The sequence below is a fragment of the Macaca nemestrina genome, chromosome 14 (assembly GCF_043159975.1).
Source record: "Macaca nemestrina isolate mMacNem1 chromosome 14, mMacNem.hap1, whole genome shotgun sequence".
Lineage (NCBI taxonomy): Eukaryota > Metazoa > Chordata > Mammalia > Primates > Cercopithecidae > Macaca > Macaca nemestrina.
In genome coordinates, this window is record NC_092138.1 from 35,506,280 (window position 1) to 35,526,652 (window position 20,373).

The following is a 20,373-nucleotide window of genomic DNA, read 5'->3' on the forward strand; positions in this document are numbered from 1 at the left end:
TGCCCAGGCTGATCTTGAACTCCTGGGGGCAAGCACTCCACCTGCCTTGGCCTCCCAAAGTGCTGGAATTACAAGGGTGAGCCACTGTTCCTGGCCTGCTTTTGGTATATTATATCATAAGCATTTTTCATGTCATTAAATATTCCTTAAAAATATCATTTTTAATAGCTGCAAAGCATTCTGTTGGATGGATGGACCATAATTCTTTGAACTATTGTTAGGTTATTTTCCATTGTTTTTACAGCTACAGGAATGCAGCCCTAGATCACTGAACTTTAATATGTGTGCACACCTCTGATTATGTCCTGAGGTTAAAATCCTGACATAGACTGGCTACTGAGGTTTTGCTTCTGCCCTTAGGAAGGACTCAAAACTCCCCTTTCAGGGCCCCTTGGGAATGAGGAGGAGAAGGGGTGAAGACAGTGGTTCAGATGCAAAATCATTCTCAGGACATGGTGGTAAAAGGTGAGGGTGTCAGTGATAGTAGGTTGGAAATGCTAGTGTCCACATGGGGGCCTCTCTCTCTAGCTTCCCACTTTTGGGGATCTGTTCTCTAGTCTCCTGACTTGCCATCTTAGAAACCTGTCTCAAATGACTTTAGCAAAAGGGAGAGTCAATTGCAAGAATCCTGAAATATCTTCTGTAATCAAAAGAAGGGCATTTGACCAAACCATGGGAAGGGCAGGGATACAGCTGGCCCTGGACCAACCAAATAACCCCCTAGGAGGGCAGGTTCTCAAAGAATATGAAACTTCCACTTTGACCTAAAGGAGTTGGGGCAGGACAGTGCTCTCAGAAAAAGGAGATACTAGTTTCTAGAGAAAGGGAAGGCTCATGGCCTTTTGGGTGTTGTTTTCTAAGAAGCTGAGGTGGCAAGATGGACCTGGGGCTGCTACCTCCCACTAGGGGCACTACCTGCCCATGCGGTGGAAAAGTCTAGGTGTGGGAGCCTTTGTTCTGGTTTTGCTCGAGGCCTTAGGGAGGAACATTCTTTTCTTTTAGGTTGTCTCACTGTTTCTTCCTGCTTTCAGGTTGGTGAGTCCTCTAGGACAGAGATTCAAGTGTGGATCTTGGGGACAAGAGTGAAGGCAGCCAGTAGAGGGTCTAAGTCTTCACTCAAAGGTATACAGTTAGCACTGTGGGCTTCCACAAGGTGCAGTCCAGCTCAACAACCTGAAGCTTTCACACAGAGATGTGGGGCCAAAATGAGTCAATAACAAATGCTGTGCTTTTGCCTAGAGTGTCCCTAGTGCATATCTTCCTCCTGTACCTGTGGTAGAAGAAGGCTGGGAGTCCTAGCCAAATATCTGTCCAGCTCTTCATCACTATCCAGAAGGGAAGAACATGTTTAGGGCTTTTGAGACACATTGCCAAATTGCTCTGTTAAAAATGGAATATTTTGGTATCAAGCGAGAAGTCCAAACCAGGGGGCTCCTGCCAGTCCTGGGCACGTCATCCTCTCAATCAGCTCTAAGTAGCATGCCAGCATTCTGCACAGGATAGAGTTCTCCTTAGAATTGGTTGATCAGACATGACAGTCACAATCATACCAAAGTTATTTGACAAAATATCATATTGCTTTCTTCAATATAATGTTCTTATATCATTTTAAAAAACAGTTCCTGCTTTTTTTTTAAGTAAAAAAAGTTGCTAGGGGAATGGAGTACTTTCAAATGGTGTCGAATTCAAAAGAGCTTCATTGGGACACTGTTTTGCTGTGCTTTTTGTTGCCACTGAAGTTTCCTTCTCGAGCACAGGCATTAGCATTCTGGTTGTAGGCTTTCTGCTTTCTCAGGGGTTGGTATTTTTTTGCAGACTGGCCAAACATAGATGAACACCTCATTGCAAGGACTGCCTACCATGACCTCTCTAAGCAGCAACGTGCTGTGATTCGCAGTGAGCCAGGAGGGCATGTGACAAGCTCACACCAGTAGCCACAGACTGGTATTAGCTGAAACATCAAACCCTGTGTGGTTGTTGTATAGTTGCATGATTGAATCAAAGAATGTTAGAGCTGGAAGGACCCTTGGAGACCATAGACTTCAACCCTTTCCACCAGATCTACCCACCTTACAAATAAAAGAACTGAGACCCAGGGAGAGGAAAAGGCTTGTCCATGGTTACACAAGCAGAATAATCAGAATCAAGAATAAGGTGAGGCCAGGCATGGTGGCTCATGCCTGTAATCCCAGCACTTTGGGAGGCTGAGGCAAGTGGATCATCTGAGTTCAGGAGTTGGAGATCAGCCGGTCAACATGGTGAAACCCCATCTCTACCAAAAATACAAAAATCAGCTGGGCATGTTGGTGGGTACCTGGAATCCCAGCTACCCGGGAGGCTGAGGCAGGAGAATCTCTTGAACCCAGGAGGCAGAGGTTGCAGTGAGCCGAGATTGTGCCACTGCACTCCAACCTGGGTGACAAGAGCGAGACTCCGTCTCAAAAAAAAAGAATTAGGTGAAATTTTTACAGTGTTAAAAAACAAGAACCATCAGCCTAGGATCCTGTACCGAGTGAAATTATCCTTCCAAAGAGGAGAGGCTTTCAGTTTTCAGTCTGGCAGGTAAGGGGCATGGAAGTCATCGCTTCATCCTGGCAACAAGAAAAAAGCTAAACAAACTGAAAAGCTAACTCGTTCTAGATCTGTCAAGGAAGTGAGGTCACAGGACAAACTACTGCCCCCCAAATTAGAGACAGCCAGGCAGATAATGAGAATCCAAACTTACTGGAGCAGAAACCCACAAGCAGAAACCTCCGAGAGCCAGTGTCGCTGCAGGAAAAACCTGCTCTATGATTAACGAACGAATGGCTGGAGGCTTGGTAATGACAAGTCTGACAGTTAAGAGCCCCAGGGACCCAGTTACAGGTAAGACACTTTTATGAGTTTACCTTCTGGAGCTCTACCAGGTTCTCAGAGTGACGATTGAAGGAAAATCCCTTTATGTTCCTGGAGGAGGAAGGGAAAAGGAACCATTTTGAAATATACCAGAGCATTCTGGTCCCACTTAACAAGGCCTACCCCAAGAGAAACTATTATATCAGGATCTGCCCTATTGGGGTTTAATTAGAGCTGACCCAGGGAAGGGAAATATCCAACTCCAGCCTCTTTTCCCATTCTGTCTCATGTCAAGGGGTGCAGGGGAAATGAGGAACCCTTATAAAGTTCTCAGCCCTGATGCACAGGCTCCCTAAAAGACTGTGACCCAATCATAGGACTATAGAATGCTACCCCCACACCTCACATCACACCACTAAAGGTCTGTCTACCTAGTGCATCATGCCTGCCTTTCAATAAAAAATTATAAGGCATAAATTACAAGGCAAATTACAAGGCAAAAAGTTACAAGGCAAAAAACACTGTTCAAAGGGACAGGGCAAGCATCAAAACTAGACTCAGATATGGCAAAAATGTTGAAATTATAAGACAACATTATTCCACCAGGAACATTATCAGGCCAGGAATTTAGAACATTGTGAGGTCAGGAATTTAAAACAACTATGACGAATATGCTAAGAGTTCAAATGGAATAAGTAAACAACATGCAAGAGCAGATGAGTGCTATAAGAAGATAGATGGAAAATCTAAGACAGAATAAAAAAATCAATGCTAGAGCTCAAAAACACTGCAACTGAAATTAAGAATGCCTTTGATAGGCTGGGCATGGCTGAAGAAAGAATCTCTGAGCTTGAGGATTATGTCCATAGAAGCGCCTAAAACTGAAAAGCAAAGAGAAAAAGGAAGGAAGAAACAAAACAAAAACAAAAACCCAGGACAGAATCGTGGGACAACTATAAAACATATAATATACATTTAATGGGAATACCAGAAGAAAAGGAAAGGAAGAAAGGAATAGAAGAAATATTTAAAACAATAATAACCGAGGCCAGGCATGGTGGCTCACACCTGTAATCTCAGTGCTTTAGGAGGCTGAGGTGGGTAGATCACTTCAGGTCAGGAGTTCAAGACCAGCCTGGCCAGCATGGCGTTTCCTCATTCAGTCTATTCCTGTGAGATCCTACCCTTTTGGTCTAATCACATTTCTACATGGTGGCCAATCATGCCTTTCCAAGCTCTACTAAACATACAAAAACAATTAGCTGGGCATGGTGACACACGCCTGCAATCCCCGCCACTTGGGTGGCTGAGGCACAAGAGAGAATTGCTTGAACTTGGGAGGCAGAGGTTGCAATGAGCCGAGATCACGCCATTGCATTCCAGCCTGGGCAACAGAGAAAAACCCTGTCTAGAAAAACAAAACAAAAACAAAAACAAACAAACAAAAGATAATAACTGATAATTTCCCTCAAATTAATATCAGACACCAAACCACAGATCCAGGAAGCTCAGAGAACATCAAGCAAGATAAATGCCAAGAAACTCCTGCATTTAGCATAAAATATTCAAATTGTAGAAAATAAAAGATAAAGAAAAAATCTTGAAAGAAGCCATAGGAGAAAACAACTTAGTACATGGAGGAGCAAAGATAAGAATTACATCTGACTTCTCTTTAGACACCACACAATTGACCAGGTGTGGTGGCTCATGCCTGTATTCCCAGTACTTTGGGAGGCCGAGATGGGAGGATCACTTGAGCCAAGGAGTTTGAGACCAGCCTAGCCAACATAGTGAGATCCCATCTCTACAAAAAATTTAAAACTTAGCTGGGCTTGGTGGTGCATACCTGTAGACCCAGCTACTCTGGAAGCTGAGGTAGGAGGATTGCTTAAGCCTAAGACTTCAAGGATGCAGTGAGCTATGATGGTGCCAGTGCACTCCAACTTGGGGACGGAGTAAGACCTTGTCTCTAAAAAAGTTAGGAGACAAAAAGAAAAGAAACCATGCAATTAAGAATAGAATGGCTTGAAACGGTGTTGAGTTGAGGGGAGGAAAAAAAAGACCCAACACCAACCTAGAAGTTTATAACCTGTGAAATTATCCTTCGAAAGTAAAAAAGACTTTTTCAGACAAACAAAAATTCAGGGAATTTGTCACCAGCAGACCTACCTTGCAAGAAATGTTAAAAGAAGTTCTTCTGAGAGAGGAAATGACATGGGTAAGTGTGATCATATGATAGATACATATTGGTCTTCATCCACAGTTCCTGGTGCGTAACTCCCATAGCCCTTGTTACAGTCTTTTGTTATAATATTGGGACACTATAGGTCTCTGAAGCAGGCCTCAGGAAACAGAATCTCTCTCTCTGACCTTTTCCTGCCCTCCCTTCATCTGCCAGAGAGGGTCCTGTCACCTACCCTGGAGGAAGGAATGCTACACAGATAGACCAAAAAGAATCTGGACAGGCCTTGCTGAGTTTCCCCACTCAGTCTATTCCTATGAGATCCTACCCTTTTGGTCCAATCACATTTCTACATGGTGGTCAATCATGCCTTTCCAGTGACATCTCCCTAAAAGGCCCAAGATAAGTTGTGTGCTTGGCATGCACCCATAATCCCAACTACTTGGGAGCTTGGGTGACTGAGGCAGTTGTTCAAGGCGAGCCTGGGTAACATAGCAAGACCCCCTCTCTAAAAAAAGCAAAACCAAAACCAAAACAAAATGCCCAGGAGGACAAAATTTGGGGAGCTTCCTGGTAGCTGAAGACCTGGAGATTCCTGGAGGGCAGTGGGTCCAGGGAGGGCATGGAGGGGCCATGCTCCTTTTTCCATACTTCACCCTATACGTCTCTTCATCTGTAATATCCTTTACAATCAGCTGGTGTCTGGCAGTGGTAGGGGCCAGCCTTGGGGACAGAGCCCTCAACCTGTGGGATCTGATGCTATCTCCAGGTAGATAGTGTTGGAGTTGAATTGGAGGCCACTCATTGGGTGTCCACTGCAGACTTGATTGCTTGCTTGGTGGTGGAGAGAAACACTTCTCACATCTGGTCACAGAAGTCTTCTGTGTTGATGACTTCTGTTTTGAGTGAGAGAACAGAAAAAGCATGTTGAGGGTTACTCTCTCTCTCTCTCTCTCTCTCTCTCTTACAGTAAGGTATGCAGATCCACATGAAGAAAAGAAGAGCATTAAATGAAAAATTTCCCATCTCTGCAGTAAAACATCCAAACAAAACAAATACATTCCCAAAACATCTGCTTCTGGACTGAGTGTATGTAGTTGGAAGAGGGAAAGGAAAGATGACCCAGAGTCTTTGGGGGAAAGACGTTGCCCTGAAGGAAAAGGGAAGGAAGGAGCCCCCAAGGCTAAAGGAAGGGGCTCGGTGACCTGGTCGAGCCTGGACTGGCAGGGGTTACTTCTGCTTGAGAGTGGGGCCTGGAACACTGCTACCCCAGGTGGGGAGAGGAGTTAGAGGAGGGCAAAACGTGCATGGGGAGGTCTGTGACGAGAAAAAGCCCATGAAATGGCATCTCATCTAGCCACAAGCCAAGTATGGATCTCAGGGAAGGGCTGGGTATGTGGCTCATGCCTGTGATTCCAACACTTTGAGAGACCAAGACAAGAGGGTTGCTTGAGCCAAAGGAGTTTGACACCAGCCTGGACAACATAGCGAGACCCCCTCTCTGCAAAATTTTAAAAAACAATAGGCCCAGCGTGGTGGTGCATACCTGTAGTCACAGAGACTCAGCAGGCTGAGGCCAGAGGGATTGCTTGAGCCCACAAGTTTGAGGTTGCAGTGAGCTATAATCACACCACTGCACTCCAGCCTGGGTGACAGAGTGAAACCTTTTTTCTGGGTGACAGAGTGAGACCTTATCTCTAAAAATTTTTAAATTAAAAAACAGATTTCTTAATAAGCACTTATTAAATACCTTCTATGCTTCGCAGCCTTTGAGTGTTAAGGGTTCATGCAGTTCTTTAATTTGAGGAGTTATCCTTCTCACCCTTAACCACTAACTCAGTATCCCCCTCCCTAAGCAATCAATATGATTTTTACCATAGTGGAATTCATACAGGAAAGGGCTTTATGCCTAAGGCTGTCCATCTATTGTCTGAAGAAGGCCTGCCTTCAAAAACATGTAATCACGTGATGTAGAATATTAGAGGTTCAGAAAGGGAAACAGCAACTCAATAAGCTTTGGTGACTACTGAATTCAGTCCTTCCATATCATAGGTGCTCAAGAAATTTTATGGACTACTTGAAAGGATCTGGGCAATGCCTCTGTTAGGAATTGTTTATCACCAGGACCAGTTATAAATCAGTGTCTTCATTTATTTTATTTTTATTCATTCAAGAAATATCTATTGAGTCCCTACTATGTGGCAGCAACTGATAATGGAAAGGTGAATGAGTCAGTCCCTATCCCTGAGAACATTAAGGAATAATCGACACAGAGGGTCCCTGGAACCAATGTTGCTAAATAAATAACCGACCCTGGGAAAGAGTAACCACACTTAAAAGGTGTCTTATGCTGGACTGTGTTTAGTTCCTGGGAAGTGTCCCCCTCGGGGAGGCACCATGTGTAAGAATGGGAGTTGTGCCATTTGCCAGTTACTACTTATATAATCCTAAGTTATCTAAACTCATGAGCCTCAATCTCTTTAAAAGCGGCGTAATAATCACACATACCTGACAGCGCTGCTGTGAGGATTTGAGAATAAAATGAAATAATCCATGTTATTAATCACTTTGCTCAGTTTCTGGCACTCAGTAAGAATACATACATTTAGTAGATATTTATGGGCTGAATTCCTTGTGGAAAGGGATTACATTTTAGTCTCTTTGTTAAATACTTCGAGGAATAGGACAATCAATCACACAAGAGGTGGGATCTAAAATGACTCTTCGTAATGATGTGGCCCAAAGAGTATTTCTTGGAGCACCAAAGCCAACAAGCTCTTTCTTCATAATAAAATAGTTGGAGAAATTCTGCTGGCAATGCAATTGCCTTCTCTTGAAGATTCATAATGTATATCAGTAGATTAAGGATGTTAGAAGAGTTTGTAATGAAGAAACCTGTTTAACTTTATTTAGTTCAATGTTTTCTAATCTTATTGGACCAATAATATAGCCTGGAAAAACCCAAACTCCTGAAGCTTCAACTTGGAAGGAGATTCTGGTCAGAGAGAGATGGTTGATGCCAGAACCCCTGCCTCTCCTGAGGGTTTCTCCTTCCCCATGGAGTTCTCACTTTACTCTCTGCTGTTGCCATCTATTGACTTCCAGGGTTGTTCAGACGCCTCATTAAAACTCACAGTAGAGCTGATGCTGGCTGAAATATTACAAAGACTTTGCTAAACATCAGAGGGAGTTTAGAAAAGAAACATCAAGAAACACATCAGGCTGGGCGCAGTGGCTCATGCCTGTAATCCCAACACTTTAGGAAGCTGAGGTGGGCAGATCACTTTAGGTCAGGAGTTCAAGACCAGCCTGGCCAACATGGTGAAACCCCATCTCTACTAAAAATACAAAAATTAGCCGGTGTGATGGTGCACTCCAGCCTGGGAAGGGCAACAGAGCAAGACCCTGTCTCAAAAAAAAAACAAAAAACAAAAAAAGACAAAAGACAAAAAAGAAACACATGAAAGCCTGATGGGAGTTGTGGCCCCTACACAGCCAGCTGCTGGTAGGCATTGTCCCCTTGAGACCCTGCCTCCTTTCCATCCCTAACAGGCTGGTTGATCTGTGATCAACCCAATCCCAGTCCCCAATGCCAGCTGCCCCAAAGGAACCCGTCCCTTCCTGACCGCCCACACCAGTCTGGGGGCCACCATTGGCTCTTTAAGATATCACACTTGGGCCTATGAAGCTTCTCTTAATTAACTGACAAGCAGACACTGGGTTGGACCAATTAAATGAGCTCAGGGATGACTCACTGGAAGGAAATGCAGAGATAAGGAACCAGATAATCTGATTCACGTGGTCAGCCTCTCTAGGTTCTAGTTTATTTACCTGCAGAATGTCAGAGATGATGGATTTATCCAACCTCTGACTATGATTCTAAAATATCCTATAGCTTGGATCTCCCTGTCAGATAATAAGTCAGTTCTACTGGATTTTTTTTAATGTAACAAGATAAAAATTCTATGTAGAACTTACTTCTTTTTGAGACGGAATCTCTCTCTTTCTCCCAAGCTGGAGTGCAGTGGCACGATCTCAGCTCACTGCAATTTCTGCCTCCCGGGTTCCAGGGATTCTCCAACTTCAGCTTCCCAAGTAGCTGGGATTACAGGCGCACAACACCATGCCCAGCTAACTTTTTTTATTTTTAGTAGAGACGGGGTTTCACCATGTTGGCCAGGCTGGTCTCACTCCTGACCTCAAGATATCTGTCCACCTTGGCCTCCCAAAGTGCTGGGATTACAGGTGTGAGCCATCACACCCCACCAGAACTTTCTTTAAAATAAAAACAAACAAACAAACAAACGAAAACAAGCCTATAAATCCCAGCACTTTGGGAGGATGAGGTGGTAGAATCACAGGGTGAGGAGTTTGAGACCAGCCTGACCAACATGAAACCCCATCTCTACTAAAAACACAAAAATTAGCCGGGCGTCATAGCGTGTGCCTATAATCCCAGCTACTCAGGAGACTGAGGCAGGAGATAATTGCTTCAACCTGGGGGAGACGGAGGTTGCAGTGAGCTGAGATCCTGCCACTACACTCCAACCTGGGTGACAGAGCGAGACTCTGTCTCAAACAAACAAAAAAACACTGGAGTTCTTTAGCTCTTAAAAAGTCTGAATTAGTTTTCCCCACACAGATATGGTCAGGAAGAAATGAGAAAACATGACTCTGACCTTGGGCAATTTCAGTTTCTACCTGATCCCTTTCCCCTTCCCTTTCCTCCAACATTACTCTTTTTTTTTTTTTTTTTTTTTTCCCCTGAGATGAAGTCTCACTCTGTCGCCCAGGCTGGAGTGCAGTGGTGCGATCTCAGCTCACTGCAACCTCTGCTTCCCAGGTTCAAGCAATTCTCCTGCCTAAGCATCCTGAGTAGCTAGGATGACAGGTGTGCACCACCACGCCCAGCTAATTTTTGTATTTTTAGTAGAGATGGGGTTTCACCATGTTGACCAGGCTGGTCTTGAACCCCTGACCTCATGATCCACCCGCCTCAGCCTCCCAAAGTGCTGGGATTACAGACGTGAACCACCATGCTTGGCCCATTACTCTTAAAATTATAAGATCTCACCCAAGGTGGAGGAAATCACTTAACTCATCCAGGGATAAGAACTTTTGTTAAAGGGTTGGTTTATTCCTTCACACACTTTGCACATACACAATCCTTCCCACCCCGATCCCCCCGCCTTTTCAATTGTTTATGGTCTGGTTGCTACTTCCAGGTATTTTGGGGTACCAGCAGGGAGACAGAAATGAGCAGGATGTATGGGAGAGTCAAATGCCCCTCTCCAAACAATTAAAGGCCTTCCTTATAAATGGCCTCTCTCTCTAAATATAAAAACTAACTATAAGAATCTCAAACTATCAGCCCTAAGAAACCAGGTCTTGTAGGATTGTAGAGTTGGCTGCTATGAAGGGAAGACTGGAAAAAGTGCCTCCAGAGACACAGGGGAGGTCCACAGCCTAATAGTTAAAATGCTCATCACTTTCAAGAACTTTCCTAACCCCTTTAGTTCTTTGATGTTAAGCAGGGAAGAGGGAGGCTTGGAGACCAGGGATGTCCTCCCAGGTTGTGCTGGGACCTGGGTAACTCTCAGGGCTGCCCTCAGGAGCCCTCTGCCCCTTGAACACTATGCTTGGTAGGAGTTACTGAAGGGCTGTGTATACTGAGTAAGCCCTTTCCTATCAATAAACCTCCATCAAGTCTTCAGAGCAATACCTGTCAAGAAGGATATGATACTTAGGGTGATGGTGACTGGATAGGGAAAGGCTGATTTCTTTCAAAATCAGAAACAGAAAAATATACTGAAATAGACAATTGTTCTTAGTGTTGAAATATCATCCTGATTTCTCTGATAGTGCTACTTCCTAGGAAGTCACTAGAGATGAGATCTGAGTGATGGTTTAGTTCACTGAGGCTCTACCATGTGGCAGGCTCTGTGCCAGGCAGTGGAAATACAGAAAGATGTAATCCCCACCCTCACAGAGCCTAGGAACCAGTGGATGTGTCAGACATGAACAGGTGATGTCACAGTCATGTAGTAAGTGGTAGGATGAGAATATGAACGGGGAGCTCCTGGCAGCCTTCCATAGTCTCCTGCAGGATTTTTAGATGTGCAACCCCATTCCTCCCACAGTGCTTATTAGGAGACAGCAAAGACTAGGAAGACTTCTCAGGGACAAATCCTAGCTCAATGAACCCAGTACTGTGTAACTGTGACGGTCACCATTTGCCAAATGTTGTAGAGGGCATCTCTGTCTTTGTCTCTGTGGGATCCCTTACTTCTTAATTTGGTGACAGCAATCTATATTCTTCCTGAAGAATTAGTCCTTCCCTGTTGCCTTAGCCTTGATGGGGTGTTAAATACTACCCCTTACACCCCACCTCCAGGCAATTTATGCCTGAGCAAGGATTTCGCATGAGACCCAAGCTAGCCAAACAAGTGTGAAAGTAGTCAGAATCAAAATGGAGTCACTAATGTCAAGAAAACCCTGAAAAATTGAACCCTGACAAACGAAAGAGGCTTCTCATGCTTGTATGCCTGATAACAAAAGCCTGCAAAACCACAGCCTTGCACAAAGGCCATCTCAACCTTACACAAAAAATACTGCAAGGACAACAGCCTAATTACTGCCTGTCCAGTATCACACTGAAGTCACCCTTGTTATTGATCTTTGTAGTCCAAAATAATTATTTCAAGACAAGTATGTAATTCTCTTCACTTTTCCTGTAAAAACCCTTGTCTTCCTTTACTTTCTCAAATATGTACATAGTTTGCTATGGCACATTACCATTGCAATGCTTTATTCCTAAATAAACATCTTTTGTTTTAGAGAACCTCTCTCTGTGTATTATTTAGTTTGATGCAAGATTCTCCAAGGAAACTGAACTTATACACAGACAAAGATGACCATGAACAAAGCTGATTTCATTCTGGTGGCAGCAACCTGGAAGGTCATTCATTAATTCTTGCTACCTGTATCCCACAAAATAACTTTGTCCTATTCCTCCTTCTTCTTTTTGTTGAGACAGGGTCTTGCTCTGTCACACCGCTGGAGTGTAGTGCTGCAGTCATAGCTCACTACAACCTCATTCTTGTGGGCTCACGTGATCCTCTCACCTCAGTCTCCTGAGTACCTGTGACCACAGGCACGCACCAACATGCCTGGCTAATTTTATTTTCTTGTACAGACAGGTTCTCACTATCTCTCTATGCAGCCCAGGCTGGTCTCAAACTCCTGGACTCAAGCAATCCTCTCACCTCGGCCTCCCAAAGTGCTGGGATTACAGGCATGAGCCACTGCACCCACCCTCTATTCCTTCTTAAGGACAGGCTTGCTCATATTTTTCTATAGTTTTGGGGACACCTTCATAACCTCCGATTAATTTTCTTAAGTAGCCAGAGTTTCTGTTGCTCACAACTAAAGAACCTGGACTGACACAAGAGTTTGCTCCATGCCAGACACACTAGGTCTCACCCTCTCTGAGAGAAAGAATTATTAGGTTTCCATTTTGCAGATAAAGAGACTGATGCTGACAGTCTTACACACCAAAAACACACGGCCAGTCAATGCTGGAGCAAGCATTTAAATCAAAATCAGAACCCAGAGCGCAGGCTCTCTCCTTTTTGTCCCTTCATATCACCAATCCAGAGCCCTGCCATTCAGTGCTTCTAGAACTCACCTTGGTATGATTTACAGTTTACACAATGTTTTCACACACAATAACACAGGTAATCCTCATGGCCACCTGGGATACCTTCATGACATGGGAAAATAGATATGCTGAAAGTATGGTCAACCCACTTTTTTCCCTGCTTAAAACCCTTCTGTGACTCAACAGAGCCTGCAAAATCAGTCCAAAGGCTCAGCGTGGTATTCCAGGCCCTGTGGCACCCAGGACTGGGGCCTCAGGCCTGCCACTCCCTTTCTTGCACTTGGAGCTCCAGCCATATGGAACGACTCACAGTTCCCCAAAGCTCACCAGGCTGTTCTGGGGCCCTGAGCCCTAACTTACTGGGATGTCACCTTCCCATCCTCACCCCAAGCTACGGTTGGTGAATGCCTACTTAACCTCCACCAGACTGGCCTTCATCTCATGCCTATGAAGGTGACCCCTGCTTACCTTCCAGACACAAACACAGCCCATCTTCCTCTCAAGCCTCTTCTGCTCCCAAGTAGAACCAATACCCCCGTTGTATCCTAGACAAGAATCTGGGGTGGCTCTAGCATTACTGGATATTGTAATGAGCCCTGGTGTTGACTCTTCAATATCTTTCCACCCCGAAGGTAATTTTAATCCGTTCCTGTAATCTCAAACTTCCTGACTGTGACTAATCACAAATGGCCATGGGATATACCGTGTTTCTGATTTACTGGTGCTCTTCTCTGCTCACCTGCGTAGCCTCGGGCCATGTTCTCAAGACTTCAGCCAGCTCTGTGCCTGCGTTCACCTGGAACCCCTTTCCTAATAGAGCCGGGGAACTGATGGAGCCTCCTCTGCTGCTTCCTGAGAGGGAGCCACACTCAAGGCCAGCCCAAGGCCACCAGGCCACAGCTCTTGCTCTCAGATGTCTGAGGGAGGAGGGAGGCCCTGTGGTCCTCTAGTTCCCCCACCCTCCTGGCTGCTGGGGTTTCCCCATTTTGGCCCCTGCCTAGCCATGCCTTGATTCTGTTCCTTTCTCTACCTCATCACTATCGCCCCACCACCAGAATCTCTCTGTCCTGGGTCTCTTTACGTCACAGACAGTCACTTCTTAGCTGATTAACACTTAGCCATGGCCATGAGCTCATAGGCTTACCCCAAGGACTGGGCACCCCTCCGCGTTATTTGCACATTCACAGGGAATTCCCAGAAGCACTAGCCTTTATCAATGAACAACTTGCCAGGCACTGTGCTAGATGAGTTGACATATGTTATCCTTTTTTTTTTTTTTTTTCAGTTTCACTCTGGTTGCCTAGACTAGAGTGCAATGGCACGATCTTGGCTCACGGCAACCTCCACTTCCCAGGTTCAAGTGATTCTCCTGCCTCAGCCTCCTGAGTAGCTGGGATGACAGGCATGCACCACCATGCCGGCTAATTTTTTGTATTTTTAGTACAGACAGGGTTTCTCCATGTTGGTCAGGCTGTTCTTGAACTCCTGACTTCAGGTGATCTGCCCACCTTGGCCTCCCAAAGTGCTGAGATTACAGGTGTGAGCCACCATGCCCAGCCCATATGTTATCTCATTTAATTCTCACAGCAATTCTGTAATTATTCTCTATTCACATGTTGCAGGTGAGGACGGTATTGCTCAGAAAGGTTAAGTAACTTGCTTAGGGTCTCACAGATAATAATGAGAGCTGATAATATATGAGCTAATAATAATGAGAGATAATAATAATATTATTATTAATAATAATTAATAATAATAATATTATTATTAATAATAATTATTAATAATAATATTATTATTAATAATAATTAATAATAATAATAATATTATAATCAAGGCACCCGTGAGGCATAGGGAGAGAGGACTTGGTAGTAACTGGGACGTGGCCTTGCCTTCTCTGCCTTCTGAAGAGCCAGTTCTGTTTGTTCAGCTCCTATGAAAGGGCAACAGGACTTTCTGGGATTTTCAGGCATAACACTGAAGCTCAGGTAGAAGTTGCTGTCCCCAAATCTATTGAGCCAGGGGCTTGTAGCCTTCCCAAAGGGGAACATAGTGGACGCATGGCTAGCGGGGACTGAAAAGGGAAGCCCAAGCAGCTGGATATCAACCCCCATTTATAGCAATACCTCTGTGGAGTATGTGAGAGAGCAAAAGCTCACAATATTATGGGGAGCACTGAAGAGGGCCTAAGCCCCAAGCAGGATGAGTCAAGAGGATTCTGGCTCCTGAGCACTGTAAGCAGATGCCAAAGAGGCATCTCTGGCCCCTTCATGAGGTGGGCCTGCGGTGCCAGGAAGCCAAGCCCACCAGGTGGCAGCAGAGAACCAGTCAGTGGCCAGAGAGGTCTAACAGGTACAAATCCTAACCCTGGGGCTGGTGTGGGGGCCAGGGTAGGGGCCGTGCCATCTAAGCTGCCTCACAGTAACAGTTCACACTTTTGTTGCTAGGCATATTCTGTGCTGGGTGCTGTACCAAGCACTTCCAACAGGATCTCATTTAACTCTGACCATGAACCTATGAAGCAGATGCTGCTATTACCCCTTTCATTTCAGATGCATGCACTGGGGCTTTCAGAGGTTTGCGAGTTGCCCAAGGTCACACACACTGAAGAGATGAAGTGCAGGTGGTTTGGACTCTACAGCTCCTGCTGTTAATTTGGGACTATATTGCCAGGGGAGAAAAGGAAGCCACTTGAAGTGTTGAAAGTGAAGGCAGGTAGGGCCTGACTTGGGCTGGCTCTGGTGTGGACTCCGAGGCCCGAGGCCAGCTCATGAACAGACACTAAAAGCCTAGTTAAAGGGACCTTCTAGGGGGCTTCCAGGAAACAGGATGTGGTAGGATTTTCAAGTTGAGGTGCCCAGGGAACCCCTATTTGAAGAAGTGAGAGCCAGGTTATCCTGTTCACATAACCCCAAAAGGGCTGGGCACCTCAGAAGCTGCAAACCACTCAAAGACCCAAACGGATGCCTGTGAAAGAGATGGTCAGGTCTCCCTCGTTGAGCTCATAAAGCAAACAAGGGCCAGGTGTGGTGGCTCACGCCTGTAATCCCAGCACTTTGGGAGGCAGAGGTGGGCGAACCACTTGAGGTCAGGAGTTTGAGACCAGCCGGCCAACATAGCAAAATCCTGTCTCTACCAAAAATACAAAAACTAGCTGGGTGTGGTGATGCGTACCTGTGGTCCCAGCTACTTAGGAGGCTGAGGCAGGAGAATCGCCTGAACCCAGCAGGTGGAGATTGCGGTGAGCCGAGATCACACCACTGCACTCCTGCCTGGGCAACAGAACGAGACTGTCCCCCAACCCACCTACCAAAAAACAAACAAAAACCTCAAAGAAGCTCGAGAGCATGTTCCCAGACTGGCCATTGTGTGCCCAACGTGCTGAGTCTGGTCCTGTAGCATCCTCTGGGGGAGGGGATGATGCCAGCTGCCTGTCATCTCCACCCTGGAAGAATGCGAGGGCACACTCAATCCCCAAGTCAGCTCACATCACCAGAGAACTTGAATGAGACCTGGGAACGTCACCTTGCCCTGAGATCCAGGTCAGTACTCCCTCCTCTGTGGTCTTGCCACCAGTCATCCATGGGCCAGGCTATTGTAGAACCTAGTGAGTGCAATGGACTTCAGCTCAGAACTTCATCCCTCTTTGTAGACTAGTACTCACCACTAGGACTTTCTGGGATTTTCAGGCATAACCCTGAAATTCAGGATGAACTTGCTCTCCCCAAATCTATTGACATCAGGGGCTTATGTCCTTCCCAATTTTTGTGCAAAATTCCCTGAGACAGCCTCCGCTCTGGGAACCCAGTCTAAGTCATGCTCTATTGTTCTGCCTCAAGATCTCCAACTGGTTGTTCTCTCTTTCTGAAATGCTCTCTCTCCATCTTTTCATGGCTGACTCCTTCTTACCATTTAGGTCTCAGTTTAAATTGTCCCTCCTTTACAGACAGGCTCTCCCTGCTTTGCCTAATAAAGATCAACCCTGCTGTGTTTTCTTTCTCCCTTACCATTTTCAGAGGTGACTATCCAGTATCCAATGGGTTGGTACTGCCCTTACACAGGATAGCCTTTGTTCATAGCTCACAATGGAAAACAGAAAAATCATAGGATCTGAAAGGAATGGGTCTTCAGGTGTTATGGGGAAGGGGACCTTAGTGGTCATTTAATCTAAATCTTGAGCTGCTACGACAGTCATATTCAGGTGGTTTTTTTTTTTTCTTTGTTTTGTTTGGTCACAATGGCTATGGAGAGCTGGTGAGCAAAGGTGACTGTTGTGTCCCACTGAAATGCTTCTGGGCTATCCAAGGTAGATCATGATGTTAAGTAGAATCAGCTATGGGGTCAGCTATTAGGTGAGTGCAAAATAACTGTGGTTTTTGCACTGTCGGACTTTGCTATTTGATATTAAATACATTCTTAAATATGGTTATGTTATATATCATTTTAATGAGAATTTCCTGCTTTATGTATTTTTGCTAATGACTTATTACTTGCTCTTTGTTGTATGTTTATTTTAGGCTATGGAAATGATGTTAGACAAAAAGCAAATTCGAGTGATTTTCTTATTCGAGTTCAAAATGAGTCGGAAAGCAGCAGAGACAACTTGCAACATCGACAACGCATTTGGCCCAGGAACTGCTAACAAATGTACAGTGCAGTAGTGGTTCAAGACGTTTTGCAAAGGAAACAAGAGCCTGGAAGATGAGGAGCATAGTGGCTGGCCATTGGAAGTTGACAACGACCAGCTGAGAGCAATCATCGAAGTTGATCCTCTTTCAACTAAACGAGAAGTTGCCGAAGAACTTAACGTCAATCATTCTACAGTTGTTCAGCATTTGAAGCAAATTGGAAAGGTGAAAAAGCTCATTTAGTGGGTGCTTCATGAGATGAGGGAAAATTTTAAAAATGGTCTTTTTGAAATGTCTTCTCTTATTCTACACAACAACAAGGAATAATTTCTCAATCGAATTGTGATGCACAATGAAAAGTGGATTTTATATAACTGGCAATGACCAGCTCAGTGGCTAGTCCGAGAAGAAGCTGCAAAGAACTTCCCAAAGCCGGCCGGGCGCGGTGGCTCAAGCCTGTAATCCCAGCACTTTGGGAGGCCGAGACGGGTGGATCACGAGGTCAGGAGATCGAGACCATCCTGGTGAACACAGTGAAACCCCGTCTCTACTAAAACTACAAAAAACTAGCCGGGCGAGGTGGCGGGCGCCTGTAGTCCCAGCTATAGGGAGGCTGAGGCAGGAGAATGCCACAAACCCGGGAGGCGGAGCTTGCAGTGAGCTGAGATCCGGCCACTGCACTCCAGCCTGGGCGACAGAGCGAGACTCCGTCTCAAAAAAAAAAAAAAGAACTTCCCAAAGCCAAACTTGCACCGAGAAAAGGTCATGGTCACTGTTTGGTGGTCTACTGCTGGTCTGATCTGCTACAGATTTCTGAATCCTGGTGAAACCATTACATCTGAGAAGTATGCTCAGCAAATCAATGAGTTGCACCGAAAAGTGCAACACCTGCAGCCGGCTTTCGTCAACAGAAAAAGCCCGATTCTCCATGACAACACCTGACTACATGACACACAGCCAATGCTTCAAAAGTTGAACAAATTGGACTATGAACTTTTGTCTCATCTGCCATATTCACCGGACCTCTCATCAACCGACTACCACTTCTTCAAGCATCTTAACAACTTTTTGCAGTGAAAATGCTTCCACAACCAGCAAGGTGCAGAAAATGTTTTCTAAGAGTTCATCAAATCCTGAAGCATGAATGTGTATGCTACAGGAATAAACAAATTTATTTCTCATTGGCAAAAATGTCTTCATTGTAATGGTTCCATTTTGATTAATAAAGATGGATTTGAGGCTGGGTGCGGTGGCTTATACCTCTAATCCCAGCACTTTGGGAGGCTGAGGCAGGTGGATCATGAGGTCAGGAGATCAAGACCATCCTGGCCAACATGGTGAAACCCCGTCTCTACTAAAAATACAAAAATTTGCCAGGCGTGGTGGCATACATCTGTGGTCCCAACTACTCAGGAGGCTGAGGCAGAATTGCTTGAACCTGGGAAGCGGAGGTTGCAGTTAGCTGAGACCCCACCACTGCACTCCAGCCTGGGCGACAAAGCGAGACTCAATCTCAATAAATAAATAAATAAATAAATAAATAAATAAATAAATGTGTTTGAGCCTAGTTATAATGATTTAAAATTCATGATCCGAAACCACAATTACTTTTGCACCAACCTAAGAGATGTCTAAGTAGGTCATATTCCACCTGCAAAGAGAAAATTCCATCTATCCCTTGCAGATGCATGGAAACTCACTGTCTCCAGTGGACAGTTAACTCCAAGGGCATCACAGAGAACTCATGGAGCTCAGCTGAGGAGGTTTCAGGGATTTTTCTATTTCCTTTTCTTCATCATGAGAGTCTGGTACTAGATGCTCTCCAGACCTGAGCCTAAAGACTCTTCAATCCTTTGAGATGAAGATGAGGGAGGGAATAGGAAACCCAGTTTAGTTTGGATTTCAGACCCTTTTGTGGTTCATACGTGTGATGATTAGGTTTCCATGTTCATGTGTGAGATCTGCCTCCCTCAAACCGTGTTACAATGACATGGGCGCCTTACCTAGCTGACATGAAAAAAGCAAATGTGGATTTCAGACAAACAAAAAATAACTTTTTTAGTTTATGTCCCATAGAATATGTGGACATATTTACCCTAAAAATATTGTATGGGACATAGTTGTATTAAGAAACTGTTCATTGTTTATCTGAAGTTCAAATTTAACTGGGTATCCTTTATTTTATGTGATGTGGCAGTCTTATGGAGGAGGGGCCAACATTTAAAATAAATGGCTTCCCTAGGATAGAGCACTGGGACTGGGGAAAACAGAGGCCGCAGTCAGCTGTGACTTTTTGAAGGAAGGAATGAAGTTGGTTTCTTTCATGCCAATTAAGCAATTACAGACGACCCTGTCAGAAATCTAAACCTGTGACTACCATGGGACTCAAGACCAGGAAAAAAAATAAGTCAAAAAGATTAAGAGCCAGAGAAGCAGTCTTCACACATGCGGCCAGCCAGCGGACGGAGTACTCTCTCATTCAGGAAGGTAAGAGCATTGCCCTCTTGCTATAATCATAGTCCTTTTCTCCCAGAATAGGATTTGGGAAATTCTGGTGAAGTCCTCTGCCTACCCTCATTGCCCCACTGATGTGTGACGTCAACAGAATTTCTCTGCAATGTTTGTCAGTCTCCAACTTCAGAGGGCTCACAAAGTCTCCTCCTGAATCCTCTCTCAGTCCTCTAAGACTACCAAGAAGAAAAGCAATTATTCAGGATGGCAGCTTGCCGGGGAGAAGCAGCCTCCCTGAGGTAGATGTGTTCTCCTGTCACTTAAAGAACCACTTCTTCTGGTCTGAGTAGTAAGAGGTGCGTTTGCTGTTGCTAAACCATTTGCCAAGGTTCTGAGCTTGAGGTATGGGATGTATGAAAACAATTTAATGAAGAATTAAGTTTCCATTCTGTCATTTTGAACACAGGGTTCACTCCTATATTATTCACTTGAGAGGATCAGTGAGTTTGACTTTAATTTCTTTTTTTACAACTGGGAAGGGTAAATTACACATAAAATGTCCCAGTGGAAAGGGGTCATGTGGTGAAATCCCCACTCTTCTCTCCCACCCCTCCCTG

At 44.9% G+C, this 20,373-nt stretch overlaps 1 non-coding gene and 1 pseudogene across 1 annotated transcript; both read left to right on the plus strand.

The window, feature by feature from the left end:
- The first annotated feature begins 16,097 nt into the window (after positions 1–16,097).
- Positions 16,098–17,767, plus strand: LOC139358046 (histone-lysine N-methyltransferase SETMAR-like; annotated as a pseudogene).
- A 1,444-nt stretch (positions 17,768–19,211) lies between these two features.
- LOC112427940 (small nucleolar RNA U13) lies at positions 19,212–19,318 on the plus strand. The gene has a single exon (XR_003019720.2). It is a non-coding gene; the product is annotated as a small nucleolar RNA U13 (small nucleolar RNA).
- Positions 19,319–20,373: the final 1,055 nt, after the last annotated feature.